Source organism: Peromyscus eremicus, chromosome 19, assembly GCF_949786415.1.
Source record: "Peromyscus eremicus chromosome 19, PerEre_H2_v1, whole genome shotgun sequence".
Classification (NCBI taxonomy): domain Eukaryota; kingdom Metazoa; phylum Chordata; class Mammalia; order Rodentia; family Cricetidae; genus Peromyscus; species Peromyscus eremicus.
Window position 1 is genome coordinate 48,477,394 of NC_081435.1, and position 13,855 is coordinate 48,491,248.

Below are 13,855 nucleotides of genomic sequence, written 5' to 3' on the forward strand. Positions count from 1 at the left end.
TATCTTAAAAAACATCCAGAAACAAAATGTGACACTGAACAGTGGCGAGGCCTGGGAGGAAGAGAGAGTATCTGCATCAGGACCAAACAGCACATCCTCCTGTCCACTCCCCTCCTGCTTCCTACCTTCTGCTTTTCCTTCCCTCTGCCAGCCTTTCCTCTAAGTGACCCCAGCAATCCCAGTCACGAACAGAGGCAGCCAGAGCAGGACTCCAACCCAGAGCTGTGTACAGAAGCCTGCGCGAAGTCACTACCGCGGAAGCATCAGTGAACTCACCCTGTGAGGTTCCTTCCACGCTGGGCTGTGGTGAGGATTGATGGAACAAATGTGTCTGAGGGGTATGATGCAGGGACTCAGAAACAGGGGTGGTGAGCATCTCCCCAGATGCAACCACGAATCTCACTTCCTCAGGTACATGCTTGGCAACCTTGGGTACCAGGTGACCAAATGGGGCAGGTAAGGACTTCCTCTACACTGGGCCTTATCCACCCAGACAGACAGAACTCTAGATTCTAGCTCTTTCCCCAGCCTGAGCCCCACCAGGGGACCCAAGCCAGAATACCCGTCTCTGTCTGGAAAGGGTAAGCAGAGACCACACATACAGTACAAAGGCTCCAATTCCCATGTGTCCATAGCAGCCTACACACCACCCTCCAGCCCCCGTTACATGAGTGAAAACCACCAAACCAAGAAGCACCTTCCCACAGGGCACCCTGCAGACTAGAAAGCTCTCCATGTGGGTCAGCCGTCTCGGAAGTGAGACAGACTGGGCTGAGGCACCAGATGGAGAACTGGGAATCTGGGGGTTGGCCTTATGGGTAAAGATCGCTAATCTCCTCCTAGGCCCAAGACTCTGATGTGCTCAGCATGGGGACCATATGACAGACAGTAAGATGTGATCACTGCAGAAGCATTAAAGATGTCCCCATGGAAGAAGCAAGATGGAGTGGGGGATGGGGAAAGGAAAAGGAGGACAAATAAAATAAGTACAAGGGCTGGAGAGATGGCTGGGTGCACTAGCTGCTCTCCCAGAGGACCAGTGTTCTAGTCCCAGCACCCACACGGCAGCTCACAACCATCTGTAACTTCAGTTCCAGGGGTCCAATGCCCTCCTCTGGCCTCTCTGTGGGCACCAGGTACGCATGTGGTACAAAGGCATACATACAGGCAAAATGCCCACATGCATAATAAATTTAAAAATTAAATAAATCATGTACAATTTTTTCAAGAATAGAATCTAATATACAGATATATGAAACCCATATTTTGTATACACACTTAAAAGTCCTATGAAGGGACTGAGGAAACAGCTCAGTGGGTCAAAGTGCTTGATAATCGAGCCTGATCCCAGCACCCCTACACTGAGGGAGGGAGGGGGCTGTGGCAGCAGGGGCCCCAAGAAGCTGTGTGCCTAGAGTATGCTGCGAAGCAACAGCAACAACCAGACACCTGCCTCAAGGAAAGAAAGCAAGATGGAAGATGAGAACCAACTCCAGAAAGTTCTCTGACCTCCACATACATGCTCTGGCATGCACAAGCCTGCTTTCCCACATACTAGCATCCACACACACCATTATACAAACACAGAATGGCTTTTTAAAATTTTGTTTTGTTTTGTTTTTGTTTTTCGAGACAGGGTTCCTCTATGTATCCTTGGCTGTCCTGGATCTTGCTCTGTAGGCCAGGCTGGCCTTGAACTCACAGAGATCCGCCTGCCTCTGCCTCCCAAGTGCTGGGATTAAAGGCGTGCGCCACCACTGCCCAGCTAAATAAATATTTTTAAAAAAGATTTCTCTATAGGAATCCAAATCCCAGTGCAGCTTATAAAGGCAGGTGCCCTACATGGGGGTATTCTCTATACATGGGGGTAGTCTCTAGAAATCGTGATGCAAGCCAGGCATGGTGGCACATGCAGTCTTAGCACCCAAGAGGATGGAGCAGGATGACCACAAGTTTGAGACCAACCTTCTGTGTGTAGTGAGGTCAAGGCAGGCAGAGCTACACAGCTGAGCCCTGTCTCCAAACAAACCAGAACACCTAATGTGATGATGGGATCCGAGACAAACAGAACACATGAAGGATATTGACAGACATCTGCCAGTGTGTGTGTGTGTGTGTGTGTGTGTGTGTGTGTGTGTGTGTGTGTAAAAGCCAGCAGACCTCAGGTGTCATTCTCCAGATACTGTCTACCTTTTTCTGAGATAAAGATCTCTTACTGGGCTGGAACTCACCAAGCAGTCTATGCTGTCTGGCCAGTGAACCCAAGGACGTACCTGTTTCCACCTCCCCAGTGCTGGGATTTAAAGCACACACACACACACACACACACACACACACACACACCCGCCGCTGCCCACGTATTGTTAGGAGGGAACTCAGATACTCATGCTTACAAGACTTACTTCACTGGCTGAGCTATCTCCCCAGCCCCTGACCACATATACTATTGAGACAATCTGTACGAATGTCTTTTTTTTTTTTTCCAGAGCTGAGGACCGAACCCAGGGCCATGCACTTGCTAGGCAAGCACTCTACCACTGAGCTAAATCCCCAACCCCATTTGTCTTTATTTTTGCTAAATATTTTTATGTACAGGATAGAAACTGATACTAAACACAAACACACAAACAATGTTAACACTGGTATCGCTGGTGATTTTCATGTTCTGCTTTTTTGTCGTAAATTGAGGAGTTGGTCCCCTCTGTGCTATGATGCACCGTGATCCTGAGCGTATACCTTGTCCCTCCCTGGGTTTCCTGCCTGTTAGAGGAGGCTTGGGGGCTCTTCTATCTCTGATATTCTGCACTACATGCAGCTGGGAAAGAGGCTGCCCATCCAAAGCAGACCTCTGCAATGCCAGGGAGTAAGCAAGTGTGGGTGGTGGAGAAGGAACAGGGTATCCGGAAGACAGACTGGGAGGATGGAGGAAGGCTTCCTGGGGCTAGTGGTACTTGAGCAGGCTAGAGCAAGAAGGACTAGCCAAGAATGGGAGAAAGAACGGCATGCGCAGCCACCTGGAGATAAGAAGTGTGTGATGCTTTCCAAGACTCCCTGAGTTCTAGAGAGCAGAACAAGAAAGGGCAGGTGTCCTGGCAGAGGCAGGAAGGCTAGAGTGACCAGCATCTCACTTACCAGTGACAGGCACTATCTACAGCCACAGCCATGGCCAGGCCTGACCCCACACCATGCCAACAGGAGCACAAAGCCGGGGGGGTGGAGTCTGCCCTGATGGTCCCTGCCCATACCATCCATCTGGCCCCACAGAAGGGGAAGTGGCAAGCTCAGGTGTGTGGCACTGGCCTCTATCTATCCCAGGAATAGCCTTTCTGCTTGTTAATAATGCAGTTCATGGTCTCAAGCATCTCAGGGTCAAGGGACCTGGTGAGAATCTGACAACATTTTTCAGATATAAAAACCACACACTTTAAATCAGGGCTCCGCACAGGCTCCTCAGCTGAAACACCGCACTACTCTAGTAGGGGTCATCGATAATGGGGGAGACTGTGTGGACAGTAGGGAACACTATTTTCCGATCAGCTTTACTGTGAAGGCAAAAATATCCTTTAAATAAAGGAGAGCCAGTTCAGCAGCTAAAAGCTCTTCCAGAGGACCTCAATTCAGTCCCCTCCACCCATGTTAGGTAGCTCACAACATCCTGTAACTCCAGCTCCTGGGAATCCAACACTCTCTTCTAGACCCCAGTGGCACTCCCACACACTCAAATACAAAATAAAAATCATTTTAACTTTGAAAAATACATACATGTACATCTATTGTGAATGTAATAGTTCCAGAGAACTCAGACCAGGTGCCCAAGTCCAAGCAAGGACCCAGAGTCCTACATCAAGGAACTTTCTGATTGTACACACAACTGTGCCAGGTGGCATTATATACAATCGAGCCCCACCATCTAGGAGCTGGGGAGTCTTGGACAATTAACTACTTGGGGCCTCAGTTACCTCATCTGTAAGCCAAGCGAGCACTTCCATACCATGTCTCGGGTTTGTGGAAATGGAGGAGCTCAGAAGCACGCTTGGCACGCCGCGCTGAACTGTCCGCTGCTGTTAGTACTCGCTCTTGCTGCCTCTTAACATGCTCACAACGATCCCTCACAGCATGGACAACAGCTTAGTTCACACGGCACCGCACAGCTCATCTCTCTGGCAGCCCTGGAATCTAGCCGGGGCAAGCCCTGATTTCACAGAGGGAGAGCAAGTGCAGAAGTGGGGTGCCTGTTCCATGCAGTAGGGGGCCTGGCCTAGTCCAGTGGCCTCTTCTTCTTCCTCCTCCTCCTCCTCCTCCAAGAATTCCCATCTGTGGAGTCTGTGGCTTTTCCCAGGCCAGAGAGAGCAAAATAACTGACTCCCTTGTAAACAAAGCACTGACTTCCCGACACCCTGGAAGGGAGGAGCGTCTGCACAGACTACACACAGTCACCCACCAGTACCTACTGAAAGCCCTACTCACCTTCTGCATTAGAGGGCACCAGTGGCCCAAGGGACTAAGAACTGGGGAACATCTATCTACTCTCTCTAGACTCACCAAGGCTTCAGGACAGCTGAGGCAATCCGGGCTCTTTCCCATAAACCACAGCCTTGCCCAGCCAGTCACCATATTAGTCAGGTAGCTCATGATGTTCCCATCCCCAGAAATGCCTCCCCCAACCTCTTGAGACACTTAATCATCCTTCACATGCCAATTCCAATGTCATGGCCTCTCTGAAGTCATTTCCAACCACCCCATTCTCACCCCAGGCCTATCCCTTAACATTCCCACCCCTTGCAGAGGGTGGGAAATACAGTTCTGGAACCAGGGAGTAGATGTGTGTTCTCTGGTTTCTCTTTCATTTAGGAGATTTCCTCTAATGGTCGGAACCTTCATAACTTCTCTTTTAAAAGGGTACACCCAGAACAGGAAGATGGATCAGTGGGTAAGGCACTTGTCACGTGAGCATGACGTAAGCGCCTACACAAATGTCAGGTGGCTGTGGCAGCCCACCTGTAATCCCAGTGCTCGGGAGGCAAAGACGGTAGAATCCCCAGAAGTCTTTCTAATTTGACTAGCCAACTAGGGAGTTCTGGGTTCAGGTGAGAGACCTTGCTTCAGTATGGAAGGTAGAAAGTTAACTAGGAAAAAAACCAGACATCAGCCTCTGGCCTGCACACCCAACATGTGCACTCACCCATATGTGCCCATCCACATGCCTACATATCTATACCCACACCACAACACAGGGGGCAGGGGGGAGAAGAGAGGAGAGAGGGAAGAGAGGAGAGAGCATGTTCTAGTAACAATTAGGTGCATATCCCTACATCTGCCATCCATCCGCTGAGACCCTGTCCACCTGGCTGACTTCTAAGAACCCTAGAAAATAAATTTTGGTTCCTTTCATCTCCCCAAGCCCTGGGTGTCACATAAAGGTGAGGACCAGGTACTAGCCATCATGGAGGCTCCCACTTCTTCTCAGATCCTGATGTTTCCAGATACAATAAATAGCTCCCAGGCAAGGTTCTTTAACAGTCACACGAAAATCACTAAATCTTGATTCAAAACTGCTTCTTCCTGACTTTGAGTTTGTCTTTCATTCCTTCAGAAGCCCAGAGGTTCCCCTAATAAAATCATGACAGTTACAATTATAATCATCACCATAACTGGTACTGACACTACTCGTGAAGTGTTTACTATGAGCATCACACTGTGCTTAGCACCTTTTATACCTTATCTCATGTAATCCTTACATTATATGTCAATATCCTCATTTACAGTTGAGAAAAATGAGGCTTAGAGACTGTCATTTTCCAAAAATCCACACAGCTAGTCCATTGCACAACTGAGATTTGAACTCAGACCCCATGAAAAGGAATGCTCCAGAGCCGCAGGAAACACTTAGCTGTGGAGATTGAGAAGGACCACAGCCACAGAAGCCTCTAGTCCTTAGCTGACTTTCACTGCACTCTCCCAGTCCCAGCCTTAGCTTTCCCTGCCAAGGTGCTGGAGATAATGAATGAGATGCTCTGGTCGTCATAGAGACACCATGGCAACCCAGCACTTTCGGGAAATACCACGGTAACTGTGGCCACTGCTCTAGAGTTGAAAGTCACTCTCTACCCTACATCCCTACCTCAAAGTGCTTCTCCTCCACAACCCTGGGACCCATAGGAAATGGAAGGTTTCTTATGGAGCAAGCTGTTCAGAGCATGGCAGCAGGAGAAGGGGCGAGCAACTTGGCTCGGATGAAAGGGTGGGCTCCAGGACTGAGACTGAGAGCTTCCAGAACAAACGAGGACCGGGTGAGCTGTACCCTGGCGGGTGAAGTGTGTCACCGTGTGCCGGCAGGTCCTGAAAAGCACTGTGTGCTCATCTTCCTTTACCCAAACACCATCAGAAACAGAAGCGAGCCAAGTGGCTGCTAGCCGCAGTCAAGGCTCAGGCTGACGGCGGTTTGCCAAGCTGGAGCCTTGGCTTCATTGTTTACCAGCCTGTGACCTTTATACAAATCTCTCAACTTCTCTGAACCTCAGTTTCCCTTCCTCTGCTGGGAAAAAAAAATGTAGTTGTGTTATATTCTTCTCTATGATATGGATGGCTGGGTGGAGTGACTTGGATTTATACCTGTGATTTCAGCACACAAAAGACTGAAGCAGGAGGATTGCTGAGAGTTTGAGTCTAGCTTGATCTACAGAGAGACTTTTGTTTTGTTCTGTTTTGTTTTTTCAAGACAGGGTTTACTCTGTGTAACGGCCCTTGGCTGTCCTGGAACTCACTCTGTAGACCAGACTGGCCTTGAACTCAGAGACCCACCTGCCTCTGCCTCTCAAGTGCTGGGATTAAACTCTTGAGTGCTGTTACTAAAGGGGTGCACCACCACCACCTGGCTCAAGACTTTTTTTTTTAAGTTGCACTAGCACACACACAGGTGTGTGTTTTGTACAGTTTATGGGTATGTGCACATGTCAATGCTCACAATCAAGATGTGACAGAAGGACAGAAGATGCTGGCTATCCTCCTCTATAACTCTCCACCTTATTCCCTTGAGATGGTCCCTCACTGAACCGGAAATCTGCCATTTTTCAACTAGGCTGACAGCCAGCAAGCCCCAGCTCTCCTCCTGTTTCTGCCCCACCCACTCTCCAACACGCAGAGCTATGCCTGGCTACTGGCCACGCCTACCTTTCCACATGGGCGCTGGGGCTCCAAATTCCCTCACCCTGCTGAGCCATCTCTCCAGCCCCAGACCTTATCTCAAAAATAAAGAGCAAAATAAATAAATAAATAAATAAATAAATAAATAAATAAATGGGAAAAAAAACTCTCACAAGCAAGATTATGAACCATATCACAGTCATCAAAACATACATCTTAACTTCCCTGTGAACTTTGCAAAGGATTCTTTTGATCCATCTTTTTAACCGATGTTTTTAATATTAGCCTATAAACCTATACAACACATTTCAAAAGAAAAAAAAAAAGGGCTGGAAAGATGGCTCAACAATTAAGAGCACTGGCTGCTCTTCCAGAGGATTTGGGTTCAGGTCCCAGCAACCACCTGGCAGCTCACAGCTGTCTGTTACTTAGTTCCAGAGCCTCTGATGTCCTCTCTGGACTCCACAGACACCAGGCATGCACTTGGTGCACAGACATTCATGCAGCAGAACACTCATTCACATAAATTTAAAAATTAATAGAATTATCAAAAATTAATTGATTAAATTTTAAAATAACTCCAAATTAGCTTTAAAAAAAAAATGAAGCCAGGCACAGTGGCACACACCTTTAATCCTAGCATTCAGGAGGCAGAGGCAGAGGCAGGTGGATCTCTGCAAATTCCAGGCCAGACTGATCTATAATAAACTTCAAGCTAGCAAGGGCAACACACTGATATTTTGTCTCAAAATAAAACAAATCAGGATCTGTGGTCTAGAAGATGGGGACAAGAGAATGGAGCCAGAAAGGAGAAGCAGGGACAGAGCTTTCAGGAATGAGCAGCAGTTTGACATCACCTTCGGAGCTGGAAGTGCGCAGATGACCTGTCTTCTCCCTCAGTCTGTCTGTCACATACCATGAGGTGCCAGGCACAGCACCAGGCACGGATGAGGCAGTGGTGACCCAGAGCTTCAGTGAAGGTTTCTGGGAGCTTCAGAAATCGTGGTTTTTAGTCTCCAGTGTAATGGTCACTTCAGGGTGAGTGAGGGAAGGTCCACATAGCCCAGCACATATTTTATTTCCTATCTGAGCCATTCCTGCTAACACTGGGGCACCCACCTTCCCATACACACATCCGAGCTCCCGTGTACCTGGATGCATCAGGGCACTCACACACAGGCATGCTAAAAGGAGCACTGTTGGCATCCAGGCCACACAGACGCTGAGAGCTGAGGAGGAGGTCTGCATGGTATGACTTAGCCAAGGACTGGGGAGGGCAGGGTGGTGGCAGCTGTAGGCCTAGACACTAGTCCCACATGCATCCAGGGCCATGCCCCACAGCTGGTCCAGCTCCTCCCAGCCATTACACCCTCAACCCAGTCACACTACCACCCACCACCCAGACACACCCTGCAGCTGAGACACACCCCACCGCCACCCAGCCTGGCCGGCCCCACCCTCCAGAGCCAAAGCAGAAAGTCTTCACATTTGCTCTCCAGCTGTGGGGAGCCTTGTTCCATATTCTAAGTCCTCCCCAAGACGGGAGCAATCCCTTCCTGGTGGAATCTGCAGCATTCCCATCCCCCAGGATCCCACAGTGCTGATTGGCCTGTGGTCAAGCTGCTGCCTATCAGTCACCTCACCATTATCACAGTCACTACCAGCCAGAGACTATGCGTGGTTCAGATTGGACTCACAGGGCCACGAGGGCAGAGTCCACCTGCAGTGAGTACACAGGGCACCGAGGACCAGAGAGGGGGAAAAGACGGGATTCTTTGAATTGTACCAACCAGGAGTGCCCTGCCCCCACCTACTCTGACCCCTTTTCTCTTCCTGCCCACCCTCCTACAAAGCCAGGTCCTGCTAGGAGTCCGACGCGGCTGCTGCGGGGTTTGCAAGCACTTGATGGGTGCTCCTCTACTTCTCCACAGCCTCCCAAGGCACAGAGGTCTCCCGTCAAGGAAGCCTTGGCTTCCTCTTCAGTCTGTGGCAGGCGTCTCAAGCCCAGCTACATCAATTACAGCCACTTCCCTTTCCTGGACACCACATGGTGAGATTACCCCACGGCAACTGTACTGGTGGCCTCTCTTCCCGAGACGTCCAGATGAGGAGCTGAAGCCCCAGAGGCTCTCAGTCCGTGGAGCCGGCTGGGAATGTCAGCACCGAGCCTAGGCTCTTCTTCGGCAGCTTAATTCTCCTGGGGCAGCTGGTGTTTGCCTAGTGCCCATCACTGTGTGCATCTCCACTCTTTCTGCTGCATTAACCACTGTGTTTCACATGCAGGGACCCCCCTCTCTAGAAGGAGCCCCACAAACCCTCCCTCCATCAGCAAGCACACCAAACAGCCCTGCTCACCCTGCTTCTTAGCCTGGGAACTTGTTCTAGGTCCCCTCCTGGCAGGCAAAGGCAGGCCCAAGACTGTGGGTGGCTAATGCCTTACTTCCAGCCGGGCCTGAGTTGAAAATTTATCTCCGTACCAGCTCTGAAAAAAGGTTTACCAAGCAAGCAAACAGCAGGTGGGGGATGGGCACTGTGGATAACAAGCCAAGGCAGGACCAGCTATGCAGGACTAGGGCTCCCTTCCCCAAAACAGGGCTCTCTGCTCACCCTGACATTCCTAAGACCATCAAAGCCATCGCAGTTATTTCCTTAGGCTCTGATCACAGGCACTCAAAGGAAAAGGACATTTCCGCACAAGGACAGCCTCTCCTGCTGACATCCACTAACCGAGGGAGCTCCTGGAAGCTCACTGGAGCTGTGCTGAATACCCCTGCTGTGTCCCCACACTGGGTGGGGTCACTGGGGTGCACTTCACAGAAAGGAAGTGCAGATTCAGAGAAGGCAAGTGACTGAGTGGACATGGAGCTAGAATGACCCTTCCCAGCCCACTCTGGCGTCCACTCATAAGCTCCTTAGAGTGCCCTGCTCAGCATTCCATACCATTCCTCAGCCAGGTCCACAGCCAGAGGAACCTTATCTTTCCCCATCACCATAGGAGCCCTACTAAGAAACATGAAATTCGAAGGGCAGGCGTGGTGGCGCCCGCCTTTAATCCCAGCACTTGGGAGGCAGAGGCTGGAGAATCTCTGAGTTTGAGGCCAGTCTGCTCTACAAAGTGAGTTCCAGGGCAGCCAGAGCTACACAGAGAAACCCTGTCTCGGAAAAAAAAAAAAAAGGAGGAGGAGGAGGAGGAGGAGAAGAGGAGGAGGAAGAAAGGAAGAAACAAGGAATCCATGCACACTCTAGTCAGAGGCCTCCTGCTAAAGAACAAAAAGGGAAGAAGGGTCCAGGTCAAAGCAGGCCATCTGTCACTTGTTCCCAGTGGAAATCAGTCTGTGCCTTGAACTTCTCGGGTCTGCCTTCCTTTTGAGAAAGAAGGAAGTGCCATCTCCTTCTACATTTCCACTCCAGGCTGCTAAACATTCCCCTATGGTTTTGAGACAGAGGCTCACACACTAATGTGTGAGCCACATCAGCACCCAGCCCTCCCCAGGTGTTAAACTTGGGGGATAAGAGGGCAGGGTCCCCTCCACCAACTAGAAGGTCAGGGACAACAACAGCAAAGCAGGAAGAGATCTGGACAGTCCCCGAGCTGAGCCCGCTGCCCCAGCTGCACACCATGACATGGTGTGTGCACCAGAGCAGAAGCAGTCTGCTAACGACAGTCGCTAGCAGACTCTCACCAGATCCTCAACTTCACGGTGGTCACGACCAGGGCCCACCAAAGGGCCTTGTCTTTGGCACGCCCCAGTGTGGTGGACTAGATAAGAATGTCCCCCATAGGCTCACATACTCGTTAGTTACCAGGCTGTGGAACTGTTTGAGAGGATTAGATTAGGAGGTGTGGCCTTGTTGGAGGAGGTGTGGCCTTGCTGGAGGAGGTGTGGCCTTGCTGGAGGAGGTGTGGCCTTGATAGAGGAGGTGTGGCCTTGCTGGAGGAAGTGTCACTAGGTATAGGCTTTGAGGATTCAAAAGCCCACACCAGGACCAGTGTATGTCTGTCTGTCTGCTATCCATGGATCAGGATATAAAGTTCTCACCTACTTCTCCGGAGTTATGTGTGCCACCATGCTCCCCACCATAACAATAATGGACTAAGCTCCGAAACTGTAAGCCAACCAATTAAATGTTTTCCTTTACTGATCACAGTGTTTCTTCCCAGCAACAGAGCAGTGACTAAGTCACCTAGCTCTTATGGTTTGACAGAACTAAAGCCACATATCTAACAATTGAGTGACCTTAGAGATCACCATTCCAGGGTCCCCACTGCCCTGAAGGAAACCTTCAGCTCCTCAGTCTGCCTGCCTCAGGTGTTGCCTCCCCTAGCTATTCCAGGAAGCTGCAGGAGAACTAAACCCTTCCCCCTCACACCCTCAACCACCGTCTCCTCCCACTCCTCTATCTCCTCCACCAGGACAGTCCTGACCATGTTGCCAGGATACACATGGAACCTGCTTCTCCTCCTGACTGTTGGTAGACAGAACCCCATGCCAGCCTCAGGAGCCTGCTGCACACCCAGGCCCCAGCTGTGTGGCTCTACACACAGACACACAGACACACACACACACACACACACACACACACACACACACACACTGCACATTAACACACATTCAGACTGGACAGGGCAGGGGACTGAGGACAATAGTCAAGAGGACCATGAAGGCCAGCACAGACAGGGGAACCAGGGAAGAAAAGACAGGACACACCAGAGCTTCAGGAGTCCAGCCAGTGGCTGCTCTGAGGCTCTGCATCTGGCTGTACCTCTCGAGGGTGTCACACTCACTTCACACAGCTGCACCTAACCCCAGAGCCAGGACAAATGGTATTCCTGTCTGCCTGGTTCCCTTCTGGAAAGGAGGAAAGGAACGAGGGAGGGAGAGGGCCCTAGGGCACCCAGGGCCAACAACCCTGTTCCAGGAAGGCTCTCACTACCTCCCTCACAAGGCAGCCAGCCTGGACTCCTGGACCTCCCAGGTCCAGCAAGGCTCATGGGCACCCACAGCAAGCAGAAGCTACCTGGAAGTACCCTCCATATGAGAAGAAAAGCATGTCCCCAACTCTAGGAGAGTCTGGCTTCTCTGGTCCCTCTCAGGAAAGGTGGCAGTGAGCAATGGAAAGAATCCTTGCAAGCAACAAGTGTAAAAGGGGTCCCAGCTGTCCTTGACTTCCCATGTGACCTTCCCAGCCAGCCTCAGTTTTCTTACCTGTCCTGAGAAAAGGAGGAAAGATTGATATTTCCTCTTGGTACCATCTGGAAGTCAAAGTATCCATGACGTTGGCTTTTGGCTCCTGACCCCGCCCTGGCTGAGCTGACAGGCCCTTCCCATTGTCCCGCCCCACAGAGGAGGAAGAAAGGTGACTGGGGGAAGTGTGGAGGGTGACAGAGTCCCTGTGAGTGTCCACATGCTGGAGCAGCAAAGCTCGCACACGGCCACGGCCCAGAGAGAAGCAGCAACTTGGCTCTGGTCACACAGCAAGCTGGGAAAGGTCAGGCCAGCTGGGGATAGCTTCGTGGCAGCCAACACTCAGAAGTGTCCACCAGAAAAGGGACTTGGATGTGGCTTCTGAAAGGACACCAAAAAAGTACTAACGGCAGAAGCTCAGGCCCAAGAGCATCAGTGGTGCTATACTTGTGGGGCCCCAGGATGGACACTGGGCTAACTTCCGGCCTCTCGGGTCACAGCACAGGACAACAGGGGTCCTGCCAGCTAGAGGTAAATCCTAGAAACCCCTACAAGGGATGAACAGCCTTAGCCATCTCTTAGGAAGGGAGGACGAGGGAAGAGGATGGAGAGCTGGATTTCAGCGTGAGTTACAGACACACACCTGGGCAGCAATGACAGAATTGCCAGAGGAACCTCCTAAAACCAGCCAGCCCAAAGGACGCCAAAGCCCTGGCTGGGGACGCTAAAAAGCCTGCAGGCCCTAAAACCAGCACAGAGGAGAGCCAGTGGCTAGAACGACTCCGGACAGATGAGAAAAGCTGGGAGACGGGGAGCCACAGAAGCCTCTAATCTCCCAAAGGCCTGGTGGGCAGAACCCAGGCCTGCTGAGACAAAGGGTGTTTCCTGAAGGCCCACATGAAAGCAGTCTGTCCCTTCAGACTTGCTGGAGCTTGTCACCATGACAGGAGCCTGCTGCCAATACACCTGGGGCCTGAGGGGGCTCAGTGCAGTCCCTGGGAGACAAAGCTAGGGAGAGGGTGGGGAGGCACTGGCGAAGGAGGACATGGCTTCTCTGGAGAGCAGAGACCAGAGCAAAGGGTACACCCAACCTACTTCAGACAGAATCCATTTGAAGAGGTTTGAGGGCACTCTAGACGGGGGTCACCAGGTACCCCAAAAGGCTCCTGGTAAATACACCACACACTACTCCCAGGGCTCTGCTCAGGGAAGCAGGCACAGGCGTGGGTGAGGGCGGCTCCTCAGTACCTCACTGGAGGCCCAGCTTCAGAATAACCAGCCTGGGACCTCAGGCAAGCACCTCCTCTTTCTAGGCTTTCTCTTCCATCTGTAAAGGAAATGTTACTAGATGGTCTCAGGGACTCTCTTGACCCCTGACTGTGAGATTCAAGAGGCACAACTGACATCCACCTCATCTCCCTAAAGGCACAATGACCCAGCTCACCACAGCCCAGAATCCCCCTGCCTCCCCTATGCCAACGGCTGAGCCTCTGCATCTTCAGGGCCTGACCTCGCAAACGAGGAAA